The sequence below is a fragment of the Struthio camelus genome, chromosome Z (assembly GCF_040807025.1).
Source record: "Struthio camelus isolate bStrCam1 chromosome Z, bStrCam1.hap1, whole genome shotgun sequence".
NCBI classification, from domain to species: domain Eukaryota; kingdom Metazoa; phylum Chordata; class Aves; order Struthioniformes; family Struthionidae; genus Struthio; species Struthio camelus.
The window spans coordinates 74,156,214-74,171,064 of NC_090982.1; the positions used below are offsets into that span (position 1 = coordinate 74,156,214).

General features: G+C 43.7%; 1 protein-coding gene across 2 annotated transcripts in view; it reads left to right on the forward strand.

The window, feature by feature from the left end:
- The first annotated feature begins 293 nt into the window (after window positions 1-293).
- The window catches only part of LOC138064587 (leukemia inhibitory factor receptor-like), a 51,309-nt gene continuing 36,751 nt past the window's right edge, over window positions 294-14,851 (forward strand). Inside the window, exons 1-2 of one of the 2 annotated variants that reach the window (XM_068927892.1) lie at window positions 294-400; window positions 8,762-8,868. The gene's annotated coding sequence lies outside the window, so the exon portion shown is untranslated. The remainder of the gene's footprint in view (window positions 401-8,761; window positions 8,869-14,851) is intronic. The other variant, XM_068927893.1, reaches the window with a different exon arrangement.

Genomic DNA, 14,851 nt, shown 5'->3' on the forward strand with positions numbered 1-14,851 from the left:
CATGTGCCGAAAAGCGGCGTGCCAAAGCCCTGCGGAGGTGGCACGGCAGGAGGGCAGGGGACGTGCCCCCCGCCGTCAGGGAGCACCTCGGGGCGCTGCGCGGGGCTCTGCCCGGGCTGGGGGTGGGGGTCGGGCCCCGGGGGCCGCAGCCCGGCTCGGGGAGCCGCAGAGCCGGGCGGTGCGCCGCGGCGCAGGCTCCTCCCGCCGGCCGCCCGCCGGCCCCTCTCCTCCATCCCTCCCTCCCTCCCTCCCTCCCTCCTTCCTCGGCTCCATCCCTCCGCGGCGGCTTCCTGTCGGCGCTGCGCAGCGCTGTCCGCCGGAGCTGGGCCGCCGGGGACGGCGCCGTGGGCAGCCCCCGGCCGGCATGAGGCTGCCGCAGGGCACGGCGAGGCGGCGGCGGGTGAGTGCCGGCCCGCGGGGGGCGGCGAGGGGAGAGGGAGGCGGCGGCGGGCGAGAGCCCCGCGGCCGCGCTCCGCACGCACGTGGGGGGGGGGGGGAGGCCGCCCGCGCCCGCCGCCGCCGCCGCCCCCCCCCCCCACCGGCCCGCGGCGCCGCGGAGAGACGCGTCGCGGCCTCCGCGCTCGCCTCCGGCCGCCGGTGCGCGCAAGGGCGGCGGGCGAGCTGCGGCGCTGCCGCCGGGGCGCCTCCCCGGCAGCCGCGGCGCTCGGCGGGGCCGTGTCGTCCGCCCCCGCGGGGCAGGTGGCGGCGGCCCCGGGCGCCGGCGGGGGACGGGACGGACGGACGGACGGCGGCCGCCGCCGCCGCTCCCTGGGGCTGCGCGGGGCAGACCGGCGGCTCCTTTCCGCCGCTGCCCGGATCCTGCGGCTTCAGTAGAGGCTGTGTTTTGTCAGCAGCTCGTTCTGCTGGCCGGCAGGTTGGTTCAAGGACTGGACAGCGGGTGAATGTTTATAGCTCTCTTTGCGGTTTGTTGTCGTTTTTTAATAAGTAGCACCCTTCTGAAAAAGGGGGGGGGGGCTCTGGAGGCCGTGCCAGGCGGCAGCGCCCCTTCCGCGCTTGGGGAGCGTCTGGCCGCGCTGCGCGCCGGCTTGCGCGGGGCTGCGCGCAGCCCGGCTGTCCGGGGTGGGGGGGACACAGGCGCTGCGGCAGCTCGCCGTGCCTGGCTTGAGTGATTGGATTTCTAATGTTTAGAGTTTGCGTTTGAAAAGGGTATCTGTCCGAGGTGGTCATGGAAAGAACATCATTCTCTTGTTAAAATTCGACGTGTGTAAGTAAATGGGAACTAAGCGTATGGTGTTAGAGGCATGCTTGGTGTTGCTTCAGGAAGAATTGGTGATATACGTGGTTTGATTTGTTTCTTAATCGTAATCGGTCATGGATGCCGGGGGGCTTTTGCTATAAATGGGAGAAGAGCAGCAGATAAATACTGTAGTCATCTAGTGCTGGGCAGAGTTAGGCTCTGAGCTGTCATTTAAGAATTGCCACTTAGATTTGCTTGCATGGACTCTCACACTTAAAATCTCCGTTGCAAAAGCAGTCACATATTCATGTTCCATAACCAAGCTGGCCAGGTCCTGTCGAATTCCCTTCTAGGAATCGCGGGCATGGGTAGCTCTGTGCTATTTTTAAAACCTAGCTTGTTACCAGAGTTAGGGAACGTGACTTGCCTTTGACATCTCACCTGGAAATCCGTTCTGCCTTTTTCCTCTGCTATAAAAGAATTCTTTAAATTCTTGTTAAACCTTTAGTTCAGCTCTATAGAAGGAACCCAGACTGTTAATCGACTTAGCAGCTTTAGCAGCTGTGAGGAAGATTAAGGTCTGTGCCCTGCCGTTTCCCCCCCTCAAATTAGCATGTTGCAATGCCAGTTGAGACAGTGATTTGTTTCATGTAAGTCCATCAATGCACGTGTACTTTATAAATAAAGCTCGGCGTGTTCTGCAGGGAAGAATGCATGCATTCCTCAAACTGCAGAAAGCCTGTGCTTGTCCTTAACTTCTCAGACATTGTATTCTGTATGTTTTTGCTGATGAAGGTAAGCATTGATTTCGGTATGTTTTGGTGATAAAGGAAAGCATGCACATAGAAGTCTTCTTCATTGGACCCCAATGAGAGTCAAGATCAAAACAAAAATTATGTTTGATGAGGGGAAGGGTTGGGATGTAGGAGAGATGGCAGCAAATGCAAGGAGTGGATCTGCATAATTAACACTGCCGTGTCTGCAGCTGGTTGGTATTGTTCAGATTCAGTTACCTGTCATTAGTTAGATAGGAGTCTGCGAGTTTCTTCTGAGAGGTGCGCTGAGGCAACTACGAAAAGAAAGCCTAGTATCAGCAGACTGCAGGTCTGCAGGGATCTGTATCTAAACTGTATTTTTTTTTTAGAAGTCCACAAATCAAAAGCTTAAAAATCACTAACTTGGAGCTGGTTTAGAGGATAGCTTTTAGGCAGTCCGCAAATCACCAGATTTTGTTTGGTTTTCCTTTCTGTTTACTCAGTCTTTGCATCCTTTCATCTTATCACTATTTCACCAATTCAACATTTTATCAGCATTATTAAGTGATAACAGTTTCCATTGTGCACTTTCCAAACATACCTATTTAGTCACTTACAGCAACCAGTGGCAAGTACTATCTGGTTTAGATTGTATCAAATCCCTTTACAGGTGTGCCGGTGTGCCGAGGAAAGGGAGAGACTTAACCTCTAGGCAGGGGCATTCTCATAGACTTGTCGAAGATTGTGGAATACATGAAGAGCCATTTGGGTGGAGATGCCCTCCAAGAAAGAGAGATAAACTTACTTTTACAGGTGGTAAAGCTGCTGCTGCTGCTTTAACGCAGAATTCATGGGGCTTTAGTTCTCAAGTGCTTGATGAATTAGGATCTGTTCTCATAAGGTCACATCTGTTTCAAGATCATGCACAGCTCAGACTTATTCTAGGGGCTTTAGTAACATCAGTAGAACTGTCTGAATTCATAAATCTCCATATGTAACACTAGAACAATACGTAAATCCATTTGGTTCTGTTAGAGCATGATTACATTGTTTTATCCAGTGAATGACTGAGAGTAGGCAAGTTTTGTGCCACATGAGAAGATGTATTTAAACACAAGGCTAAATGTATGTTAGTAAGAATTCCACGTGAAAGGTGAAATGATCCTTCAAGAAGAAAGTCTCTGGCAGACTTAAACAATCTAGATTTTACCAAGGCTGATGCAGATGGATTATATTTTTCTGCAAATGACTCGATAGATGATGTGACCAGGTATGTGAGGTTCTTATTCAGTTATGTTGTGTGCTAGTAGTGGTCAGAGGAGTGCAGAGGGTGGTAAATCCAACCATTTCTGTGATGTGGTCTAAAGAGCGCTGATACATTTGTTAGATGAAAACAAGAATGATCTGATACGTTTTTTAAATGGCTGTTTATGCTATCTTGTAATGAGCTTTATTGCAGCTGTTGAATGGTAGCTTTTGGATAATGGACGGGAAAAGAGAAAAAATAAATCAGGAAACTTTCTGAAATGAGTTTTGTCCTGCTTTAAATAATATTAATTGATCTAGGAAACGGTTATAAAAATACTAGAATCCTGGATTCAGACTAATGTTGAAATGCTGAGATGATTCAAGTGAAGGGATGTTATTTAGTAGTGCAGAGGGAAAAGTCTGACAAAGGAAGTTTAAAGACACTCTATTAGGTGAAAGGCGTGAGAACTAAAGGCGAGTTATGGGTGGCTGTCTTTCAGCCGCCCGTAGCTCTGAGTTAGGCACTGATTCACATGCAGAAAGCAAAGGAGAACTAGTAGGAAAGGCAGTTTATCCTCTTGTCACCATAACTAGCTAGAATTAGTTGAAATTGTTTCATGGTTTGGTATATCTTTTCCCCTGAGATTTAGCTTTGAATCCTCTTTGACAGTTAGGTGTTGAATTTCTGTCTTAAAGATAAGAAAAAGCTACTGTCTTCAAGGTATGGATTGAGAGGTGATAGTGTTGTGTGCCCCACGGCTGGTTTACATATTTCATTGCATAAACTGTTCAGTGTAAAAGATATGAATAGTCCCTGGGAGTCGGGCCTGGAACCCGTGGTCCCTCACTTCAGCGAGTGCCCTCTCACAAGGACACAAGGACACAAGGACAGAGTCATGCTCTTAGTCAGTGATTACTTAAGCCTTGGAGAGAAATGCCATCTGCAGAAAGGCTTGAGAAGGATCCGTCCCAGCTGGTCTTAGCTGATCTGTTACTTAGAGTAGTCTCCAGGACAGTCAGGGTTGTTTCCCACATCCCGGGTGAGTGCTCCAACCACTGGGCTGCCTTAGAAAAGGGAGCATCAAAACGTCTTTCTTTTTCTGGCTGTGTCTTTAACCAAAAGCAATGGCTTCTGCTCTTTCTGTGGAAGTTAGTTCTTTGGATATGAGTGTGACATGTTCCGTGCACGTTTTATTGGCAGGCAAGGGAACAATTACTTTGAGGGGCTTGAGTGTTTAAGCATTAGGCAGTTGTTCTGGCCCTGCCAAAGCTGAGACTGCCTGCATCTGTGCATGCTGATGCCTCCAGAATTTTATCATCACCTCTATCTTTTTTTTTGCCAGTAGTACTAAGCTGCAGCTAAATAGGAGTTTGAAGCATCATTGCTTTAAGTTTAAGTGTCTAAAGTTCTGGTTTTATAGGTGCTTAAAAGGTCTCCATGGATCTCTTCCAGAATCATACGGATCTCTTCCAGAGTCCTTAACGCAGCAATGAGAGGGGCCATATAAATTCCTAGATGGCAAGAGCTGTTTTCTTATCTGCCTTTGGGGGAGGAGGGAGAGGCTAGGATACCAGTCACCAGGCAAGCACCGAAGTTCCCGTGTTGTTTGTCTGCCTTACTAATTTGTAGATGGACAGATAATGATATCTAAGAGGTTCTGAATTGACACTGAGTAGAATACCAAGGGACTGTTTTTCATAGGCACCACCAATTTTTTGCTGATCATTGCTGTCCTCCTTCCCTTGGATTTTGTAATTCCTAAATGTACAGATTGTTGGAGCCCTCCTATTGTGCTTCTGTAAGGCCCTTGCACTTTGGCGAGAACCAGAAAGTCTTGGCATGGGCTTTTGCTGCTGCTGCTGTCTCCCTTCCCCTGCTGCTCCCTCTCGAATCACCCCTGGTGGCAGGTTTTACTGCAAGGAGAAAGTGCTTAAACTAAATATAACTTCTAGCCCTTCCGTACGAATGTTGGTCAGAGTGTAAGGTTTTGAAGGGCATATGTCTCCCCTCCTCTTTCCACGTGCTGTCTGGAGCTGGCATTGGAGTGATGTCAAAGACGGTTGCTACAACAGAAGCAGCTTTGCCAGGCAGAGAACTGCTGAGTTGTCAGCTGCTGAGTCCAAATTATGCCTTTTACCTCAGGGAGCACAAGTTATAAAAGCATGTGTCATGGAAACAAGGACAGCACCATACCAGTTCCCTGCTCTTTCTGTCTCACTGCCCACCACGCCAAAAGTCAGACCCAACGGAGTAGCCTGCAAGAGAGGACGGGCAGCCTGTGTTGCCAGCTTGGTGCTAGGGGAGCACTTGCGAGCGGGATGGCTTCCCCCTCGCTTGGGCCACATGTTATCAGGGAGCAGAGATTTCTTTCTCACCTGTAAAGCCATAAATTTAGGGGCTGCTTCCTGCAAAACAAGAGTGCAGACTTTCAGTCAGCCTCAGGCAGCTGAAATTTCCTGAAGTCTTAGGAAACTACAGGAGGGCTTTCTTTGGATTGCTTTTATGTGTTCACTATCTTCCAGGCCAGCCAAAAAACTTCACTGACACAGTAATGTTGATTAGAGAATTACTAGGGTTTTTGATTTGGTTGGTTGGTTGTTTTTTTTTTTTGGTGGGGGGATGCTTCTATATTGATGAGCAACATTATACCAATGTTGTCTGCTAATATAGCTTACTGCATTTCGATGACTTTTACAGTTAAAAGCACTTTCTTGTGTATTCCTAAAATAGAGAAATATATTTGTGCTTGCTCTGTAACTATAGCTGCACTGATAATAGTTTGTAATATCAACTTAATCTTAATAGCTTAATATCAAAGTAGCTTAGCCAAAAGTAGCTAGTAGTGTCTAGTCATGAAGTTTATATAAAGCAATGTATTTGTACTATTTTTAGTTGATAAACTCTGAATTAAAAAAGTGTGCTGGAATACTTCTTATGCTTACTTGACTTTGTCATTATTGCACAGGTTGCTTAAAGTTGTGGTAAAGGTGCAGGTATTCAAGATGCTTGTGTTGTCAGTCTGGCTCAGATGCTCCCTGTTTTCTGCTGCTGGGCCTTAGCCATCTAAGCTAGCTCTATTCCAGCCAACTTTATGTCCTTGAGTGCCCCTTGTGTTGTGCCCTTGGGCTTGCAACACATTTCCAGCCTAAAGCTTTAAAGACAACTTTCCCTTTATTTTGAGCACTTTGAACCGAGAAGCACACAAAAAAATTGTCTTGGAGCCAGACAGTGATATTGGCCACTATCTGTGAAGTGGTCACTGGGCTAGTCCATACCTAGGCATGCTGGTCCCAAGCAGTGTGAAGGGAAAGCAGGCTGCAGTATTTAGGCTGGGGGTGAAATTACCTCTGTAGTGCAGTCTGCCAGGGCAGCATGGGCATCTTTGATATGTGTCATTTCTGTAACTTTACAAGCTGCGTTTCAAATTACTTGGGTGTTTGAGGGTTGCACCACATATCCCATGTATCTTGAAGACCCCAGAGGAGAGGGAGGTTTGGACGTGGCTCTGCTCAGTGTGGGGCTGGCCCGGGCAGGTAGCTGGCTTTAGAGGCTATCTGATAATATTTGCCCTAGCCCTATCTAGGGATTCCTTTCAGATCAGGACTTAAGCGATCGCCAAGAAGCTTTTGTGCCAGGACAGCTCAGCTGCTCATCATGTGATGTAACCCTGTTCATATGGCTGACGATGGACGTTCCCTTCTTGAACTGGGTGATCCAATGGCTTCTCTTAGCTATAAAATCTGTGAGGACAGAGCTACAAAATATCTTTCTCAAATAATTGGTGTTAATAATACTGCAGGGCAAAAATGCTGCTTAAGTCAAATGAACTTCAGAGGAGAATTATAGTGGTCAGTGCAACAGTTGGGGCTTTTGCAGGCTCTGAAGCCCAAAGGTGAATGTAAGCTATTTGTATTCCAACTATAACTACTTTTCAGAATATTTCATGTTTTGGATCAAGTTCAGCACTTTGTGGAAAAGAGATGCTTGACCTCTGAGGTTTTATAGCCACTCTGGAGCTAAAACTGAGGAGATAAGTTGTTAATGTTTAATCCTAGGGAGAGAAACAGAGAGAAGCTCTGACTTATTTATGGTGTAGACGTCACTATTGTCTTGATTTATGTGTAACAAGCCCCAAAATACTGGGTGTGAGATATGGACATAAATATTGCACTCTTCTTTCACTTTGGTTGGAGTTTCTGCTGATTCGGAGGATAAAAATATCTATTCCCTAGAGTCTACCTATTCCCCTTCCTTTCCCCCTCGTTCCCCCTGCTCCGTGCTCCTCCAAAGGTCATGGCTACGAGAAATCTTTAGTATGCCAGTCCCTAGGCACGTAACTCATAATTCGTCCTCTAGAGTAATATTGTCACAGTCCCGAATATAGAACAGTCTTCTCCTCAGGTTTAAATGTGATCGATCTATTTCTTTTCTGAAATTCTAGGAAGTCTTCAAAAAAAAGATATTTTTGACCAAACCTTGTGTTGTATTTCAAATGATAGGATTAATCTGGATGTAAATTGAACAACCTGTCACATAACCCTTATTTTAAATCTTACCTCAAAATTGGTTGTTGATCCTCTGTGTATTGTCTTCCTTCAGCACTAAAACATTTTTTAATTAAAGTTCTATGGCATTTTTGTGCTAATTATGTTTGTGCTAATTTAGTCTGACATGGATGCAAAATGAACCCTTGTATCCAGTCTTTCCTTTAAGATTTCAAGCAGTTCATCCCATCCTTAAAAAGCTTTGTGAATACTTAATTACCTTTACTTTTAAAAATATGCACTTTTAGTTAAGATTTAATGCAGGGCATTGACTCTCCCTTGTCTCCTTTTTGTGGGCTATGTTAAAATCCTTTCTAGTGTAATCTTTTCTAATGTAGGTAATTGAGGACTGTGATCAAGTAACCTCATTAAACTAAATAGTTGCATTGTTTTAGGCTTTGCAACAGCAGACTATCTCCCAGACCTGAACTGCTCTACTCCATTTGATTCTGCATATAAATGAACTTTGTGTTGGACTGAACCATTTCTATTGCTAATGAATTGTAATTTTTTTCTCTTGCATTGTTAGATCTCTTTCTTCTGTTGCCTTGTCCATAGCGATTAAATTGGGAAGACTTTTATTTTCAGTAGCTTTTATACAGTTACTTGCTTGAGCTGTAATAGCTCATACGTAAAAACTTGAAGGTTTTCCATCTGCTTCTCCGTATTTCAACTAATGAGCGGTGCTGCTGGTGTCAATATGCGATGAACATGTCCTTGAAAAAAAATAGATTCTTGTTTATTATCCTTTTGTCCTAGCATATACTTGCTTGCTAATCAGTAGGTAACTCCGAACTGGAGATCAGTTTGGGCAGTGATTTTTGCTGGCAGTAACGGGAGCAAGCTTAACTGCGTGGAGCATTAGGTCGTTAACAGTCTCTGAGCGAAATAGTGTTAATTTCCCCTTCTGCATGTTCAACATAGAAAGTGTATTTATAATTCCACCATCTTTTCTGAGTCATCCTCTAGTGGAGCATCCCTCCCCATTGATTATATATACATCTTTTAACTTCAGGTATCTCATGTGACTACCCACAGCAGCGTTCAGTTCTCCTGTACTGAAGAGTGAGGACTGAGCCTGTCACAGGCTCTTGCAGCTGGGCTCCTGCCAACAGTGCAAATGTAAGTTTATGCGTAACTTTACTCTTGAAATAGAATTATTCATATATTTACAAGTCTGCAGATTAAGGAGCAGTATGTGTACGTATGTGGTTACTGAAGTTTATTATCTTACATAAATCTGATAGTTGCACAGTCGCAAACAGCATTCCGTGCCTTTGCAATACCTTCTCTGCGGTGGGCACAGGTGATCTCTGATAGCGTTAGCTGCCTGTTTCATGGGATGTGTGAAGTAGGATGTTACAGTCTAAACCTGTACTAATGACTTTAAACCTGAACCTGAATACTTTAAGCCTGAACTAATGACTTGAATAAGAATTTAACAAGTATTGCTAATAACTTTCTCCAGTTGATCTCTTCTTTTGAAGTAATGTGCATCGATTTTTACCATTGTTAATGATAGGTGAGTGTTTGGGGAGGGTTGTTTTTTTTTTTTTGTCCTTCTCGTTAAAAAAAAAAAAAACCTCTCTGAGATACTTTTCACTTACATTCCTGGTACTTCTATGGGTCTCTAATCTTTTTAATCTCTTCTGCTGTAGCTGACAAAGACTTTCCATATATGTTGTTCTAAAGTCAAATATTTATGCCCTGAGGCACGCACGTTCTCATTTAAATACATTCTGCAAATGTAATCCTTGTAGAGATCCAGTGTGTAGCTCTTTAGTATGCAAGACTGCAGAACTGGGAAAGGCAGAGCACTCTGCAAAGGCATTTGAGGAGGTATTTTTCAATGGTAAATGGGTTCTAAGAACTTGCTTTCTGGTGAGATTGGCACCAGATCTTGTAGAGGAGCATTTCCTAAAAGAAAAATAGTTGTGAGAGGTTTGCATTTCATACCGTCAAACTTACACTAGAGGTTTTGCAGCTCTCCGGATTTAGAAAATAAGAATGTGCTTGGCCTTTTGAGTCATACATTATATATTTGATGGGACTTAATGTAAGTGCATAAAGAGCAAAAATATTCCTAAGGAGAAAAAGAGACTGGAACACAAACTGAAAATAAAATAAAGCAGAGCATGTCTTTCCTATAATTGTACCAATTACCTTTATCCTCTGTGGGGAGTTAGGTTTCCTCTTGCCCCCACCTTCTCCCCCACATGCCCTGCCACCTCACTTGCAGCCGCCAGAGAGCCCATTGAGAATTGTCCCACGTCTCTCGTTCCCGCAGTTAGACTTGCTCAGCAGTTTGGAAACAATAGCTGCTTCATTGCTGAGTCGTGAAACAAAAAAGTTAAGCGTATCAGCAACAATGCATGAAAAATGTGATGAACAGCCTTCCACAGGAAAAGATGTTTCCATGCCAGTGTGTAGGTATGCAGGATTTATTGCAGACAGAAGGTAATAAGTAAGAAATCTTTCTTCTTTTGTGCATCATCTGCCAGCTCAGTACTGAGGGAAGAAGTAAACTGTGAGATTTACTAATAATAGCAGGAAGGAAGAACCCTGTTAAACAAAGATAGCAAAGTTGGAATGATTTCTGTGTGTAAAATTCAAGGATGTTTTCCCCCCCGACACACACCCCTATTCTCCTACTCATCCTTGAGAAAGTGAAAAAAGCCAACTCTGGTAGAAGAATCTTGCTCTCAAAGGCAGCGTGAGGGAAAAGAAGCAGATCCAGGTTACAGATGAGGTAATGATTTTCATGTAAAGAAAATGTGGAGATGTGAGATGAAGTGCAGCTGCAGCTTTGAAAATTTCTATTTTGATTCTTATTCTAAGTCTGAATTGGGTCAGGAGAAACATGTGGAACTAACTCACTGTGCCCTATTAGTAGCAGTCTCAGTTTTCTGTGAGCTGCTTTCAGCTCCAAAGGAGGTGCAGCATCGTTCGCCTTGCAGTCGCTGCTGTCTCAGCACTTGCTGGTTTGTTATTTACAGGCGTTCAGTTCACTGTTTTTGCCAAGTTCTAAACCAACCGGCAGAAAACCATTATTTTATTTTATAGCAATAAAAATGCTACATAGGAGTCCCAGCCATCTTATGTATTATTTTAAAACGTTCAGATCTTTGTTGCTTCGTTCCTTTTGTTGAGCGTTATCTTAATGGTTCAGAGTTTGTTCAACTATTTGATCCCCCTCAGGGTCCTTCGTAGCAGTATTTTCCATTCTGAGACCGTTTATGAAAAACTGAAAAGCTGCTAATTTACTTGTATCATGCAAAATCAAGAAACTTGCTAAGTTAAATAAATCTAATCAGCAGACAAGATGTAGTCTTTGGAGTATTCAAAACAAAATTTAGGAGTTTCTTAGCATCTTCTTCACTCTGTGAACTGAGAGATCTCAGTTTATGTTGTGTCAAATTTGAGGTCATCTTGCAGAAATGGAAAGCAAACTTGAGCTTTTCTGTATGCTTTTTGTTGTAAAACAAGATTATGCCTAAGCTGAACAGTCACCCTAAATTATTTGACATGGAAAAGTAGGTGTGAATTTAACTGTAAAACAAGTACGTCTTGTACCTTTGGCATTGCAGTCAGTGACTTCATTTAGGGTAGTAGAGTTGAGGAAGTGCCGCGATTGGTAGAGAAGTGGGAATAACATATAGGAGTCGATTAAAACTACATTGCTGAGGGCCTCTGTGCTTCAGTCTACGTCTGTTAGAGGGACAGAAAGGAGAACTTGATGGATCTGTGTATTTTTCTGTGCTGTGCTGCTATGAGAACTGATTCACGAGTGGACCACGAGTCCGTTGCAGGGGCCTGGAGCCCTGTGTTAGAGGAGCGGAACGGGCAAGGGGACAGTTTTAGCTGCAGGCAGCCAGGTTTGGTCTGCCTGCATGTCTGTTGGGCCCACGGCTCCAGTGAAGGCTGTGATTAGCAAGCGAGTAAGAGGGTACCAGTGCAGTAAAGGAGTGAGCAGACCTGCCTATGAGAGAGAAAGAGCGTAGATTTCCAATAGCTGTGCCTGTGTACGTGCATGCACAAGTGCAAGAGTTAATATTTATTCCTTATAGTGTGGCAGTGGCCTCTCTGAGGTCTGCAGAAGTTAATTAGGAAAGAGACTGGCCCCAGTGCATTTCAGCTGTAGAAGTCAATATTTGTATTTCTGAGTGCTTAAGATAAATCCCTACGCTTTGATAAATCCCTACACTTTGCTGCCTTAAAAGGAGGAAATGCATGTATAGCTTGAGAATGAGAAGCTGGGGAGGAATAAGATATAACTGAAAGGGTATGTGAGAGAATAACTGTTCTCAAATAAATGCTAACTGCTCTGTAATTATGCATGGACAGGCTTGTTCTGATATTGTCATAATGTGTTGTAGGCTTTCCTTCTTTGGTGAGGTTGGAAGAGGAACAGCAGTACTTGAATACCAGCTTGGGAGTGAAAGAGAGAGGAAGGCAATCAGTCACCTGAACAGAAGGGTAGCCTAGACGTGGTAACATGCTGCAGAATGTCTTCATGCCACGCATCTGGTCCTTATAAAGGGTGGAAATACAGCCGGGCATGAGAGCTTTTAAAATGACAAGAAAGATTAATAAAACGGGAATTTATCAGAAAATATAGATCTATAGTTTCAGGAATCACTCATTCCCTCGATTACTAAAAAATCAATTTCTTTCTCGTAAATGACTCTCATTTCTTTAAGACTCCTTAAACATTCACGCTAAAAGGATATTGCATAACTGTTGCTCATTATTCTCAATATATTATTTAATGTGAAAGCCACAGTTCAGCATTTGATCTATTTATATGCTGTTCATACCCATGAAGCCAGACTTTCTTTGGATTTCGTTCATTGTACCTTAAAAATAATTTGAATACCACCGGTTTCATTGTAAACAAAGAATGATTCCAACCGTTGGGTCATTGTCGGTTGTTTATAAAAAAACACTTGGAGTTGCTTCAATAGCTACCAGTGTTCTCTTATAAAACTAAATAGGCTTTTCCTGTGGTGGAAAGAAGATTAAAGGTCATATAGTTCCAAATAAATTTTTGCACATTACTAGATTAAGGGAAATGAAATTTCATTAATAAGGTCAACTCCGTTAATGTTTATCAGCTCATAATGACGTACGAACTGAAGGGAGGCTTTAGGGACGGGATTATATAGATAAATGATTTTACTCAAAGACCAGCACTTTTCTCTTGCAGCGCTCTTCGTAAAATTTGAGTGAGGGTGGTCTGGGCTTTGAACCTCACATTGAGTAAAGCACAACTGACAATGCGGGCAAATAAAATTTCCTCTGCAGATACGCTATCTTGAGAACAGGGTCCTAGCATTACCAAAGAGATGAAATATGTTTTGGAATTTTGGGTTTGTGTTTTCTTTCAGTTACATATCAGTAAAATGCAGTAGTATACGGGAGAAAAGGGAAACCTCGTCTGTACAATTTCATTTGATTCTAGGTTTATGCACTGCAAAATACATGGATATATTTGTTTATATTGTTGTCCTCATATTGAGTATTGAAAAGGTAAAGTGGATGGCCATAGCATTCATGATAAGATGCTTTTTGTGTATATGTGCAGTAGTGCGATTAGCGCGTCTTTGGTCAGTGTTCTTGTTCCGTGCTGTGCTGCGAAGTGCAAGAATTCAAGGAAGTGTGACCATGAGGTAACCAAATTCAAGTGTTTCAGGAAATGTGTGTAGCTGTATCAGATTTACGCAAATACATAAGTTGAATCCTTCACCTTATTGCAGTATTAATTTGGCAGTTGTACTAAGTATCAAAAAAATTCTGAATGGGTTAAAATACTAGTGTGTAAATGACTCCTAGCAATTTCCTTCTATTGCACAGCACAATAGGCCAGAAGATAAAAATTTCTCATTTAGCCAGTAGTGTCCCTTAACCTTCACCCCTTTGCTTTGTTCTTTGTTCAGATGATTAGGTGTTTTCCATCTGTACCTTTATGGGAGAAGAATCTGTACTTGTTAATTTGAGCTGACTTCCTAAGGAAGTCAGGCGTATCTGATAATGCTTTGTCTGTCCTCTTACCCCCGCAATAACCTTTGAACACGTTGCCCAGGTTCAGTTCGCTCAGAATGAGGAGCTGAGGTCTCACAGTATGATGTTTTTACAGTCTGTATGAAAATCTGCAGCTGGGTGGAGAGACCCCACTGAGGACAACGGCTGCAGAGCCAGCCCGTACTACACTGCAATCCAGGGTTCTGCAGCATGCCTGCTCTGATGCCTTAATAAGGCTTTAGGGGTAAGCGCCAATCTGTAATCCCATTTGGCTAATATGTCACAGCAATAAAGCACGAACAGGCTGTCATTTGACCCTGAACATATTTAATCTATTCTTGGTAGTATTAAGATTGTGTTTCTCAGAAGAGTTTGTTTTCTGTTGTTAACCATCTGGAGAACAGTGCTGTGTGCTTGGTAGCAATGGATGTGCTTGTGTTTGACCACATGCTTGGCGCTAATCGATGTGGACGGAGACTTCCAAGCTCAGGAGTTAGGCAGCCAATTTTCTTTTGAAAGTATCTTTGTACTTCTGAAAATCTCACCTTGGGAACATCAAATGCAGTGGCTAGTTTGGGGATCGCTCTTGTGCGGTATGTTCTGGGCAAGGTGTGGCAAATGATTCCAGTAAGCGTAACGCTTTCCAATTTGGAATATGCGTTTACTGAAAACAGGAAAAATTTAGTGAAAGCAAAAGAGACAGTGTGCAAAATATATTCCAAATTCCAAAAAAGGCGTCTACGGTGACTCTCTTCTGCCCTTTCCGTACACTGCTCTGCCTGACTGATCTGCCTCTTCAGCACCACTTCTTTGCTTTTTTCTCTCCAGGCCTGCCAGAGCTACTCTTCTCGCGTCTCTCTTTAAGTCACTTTGTTTGTTTGTTTGTTTTTTCTTCTTTTTGTTAAAAACATGAGTAACCTGGAGGAGTCTTACACTGTACTTCCCAAATCCTTTTCAAGATTGTAACCATTTGCTATGATTAAACTATTTTGACTAATGCTTCTTCTGAATATTTGCATTTCTTTTCCGAGGCAGATCTTATGGTTCCTAGCTTCTGTATGTGTATATGTGTTGTGCTGTCCAC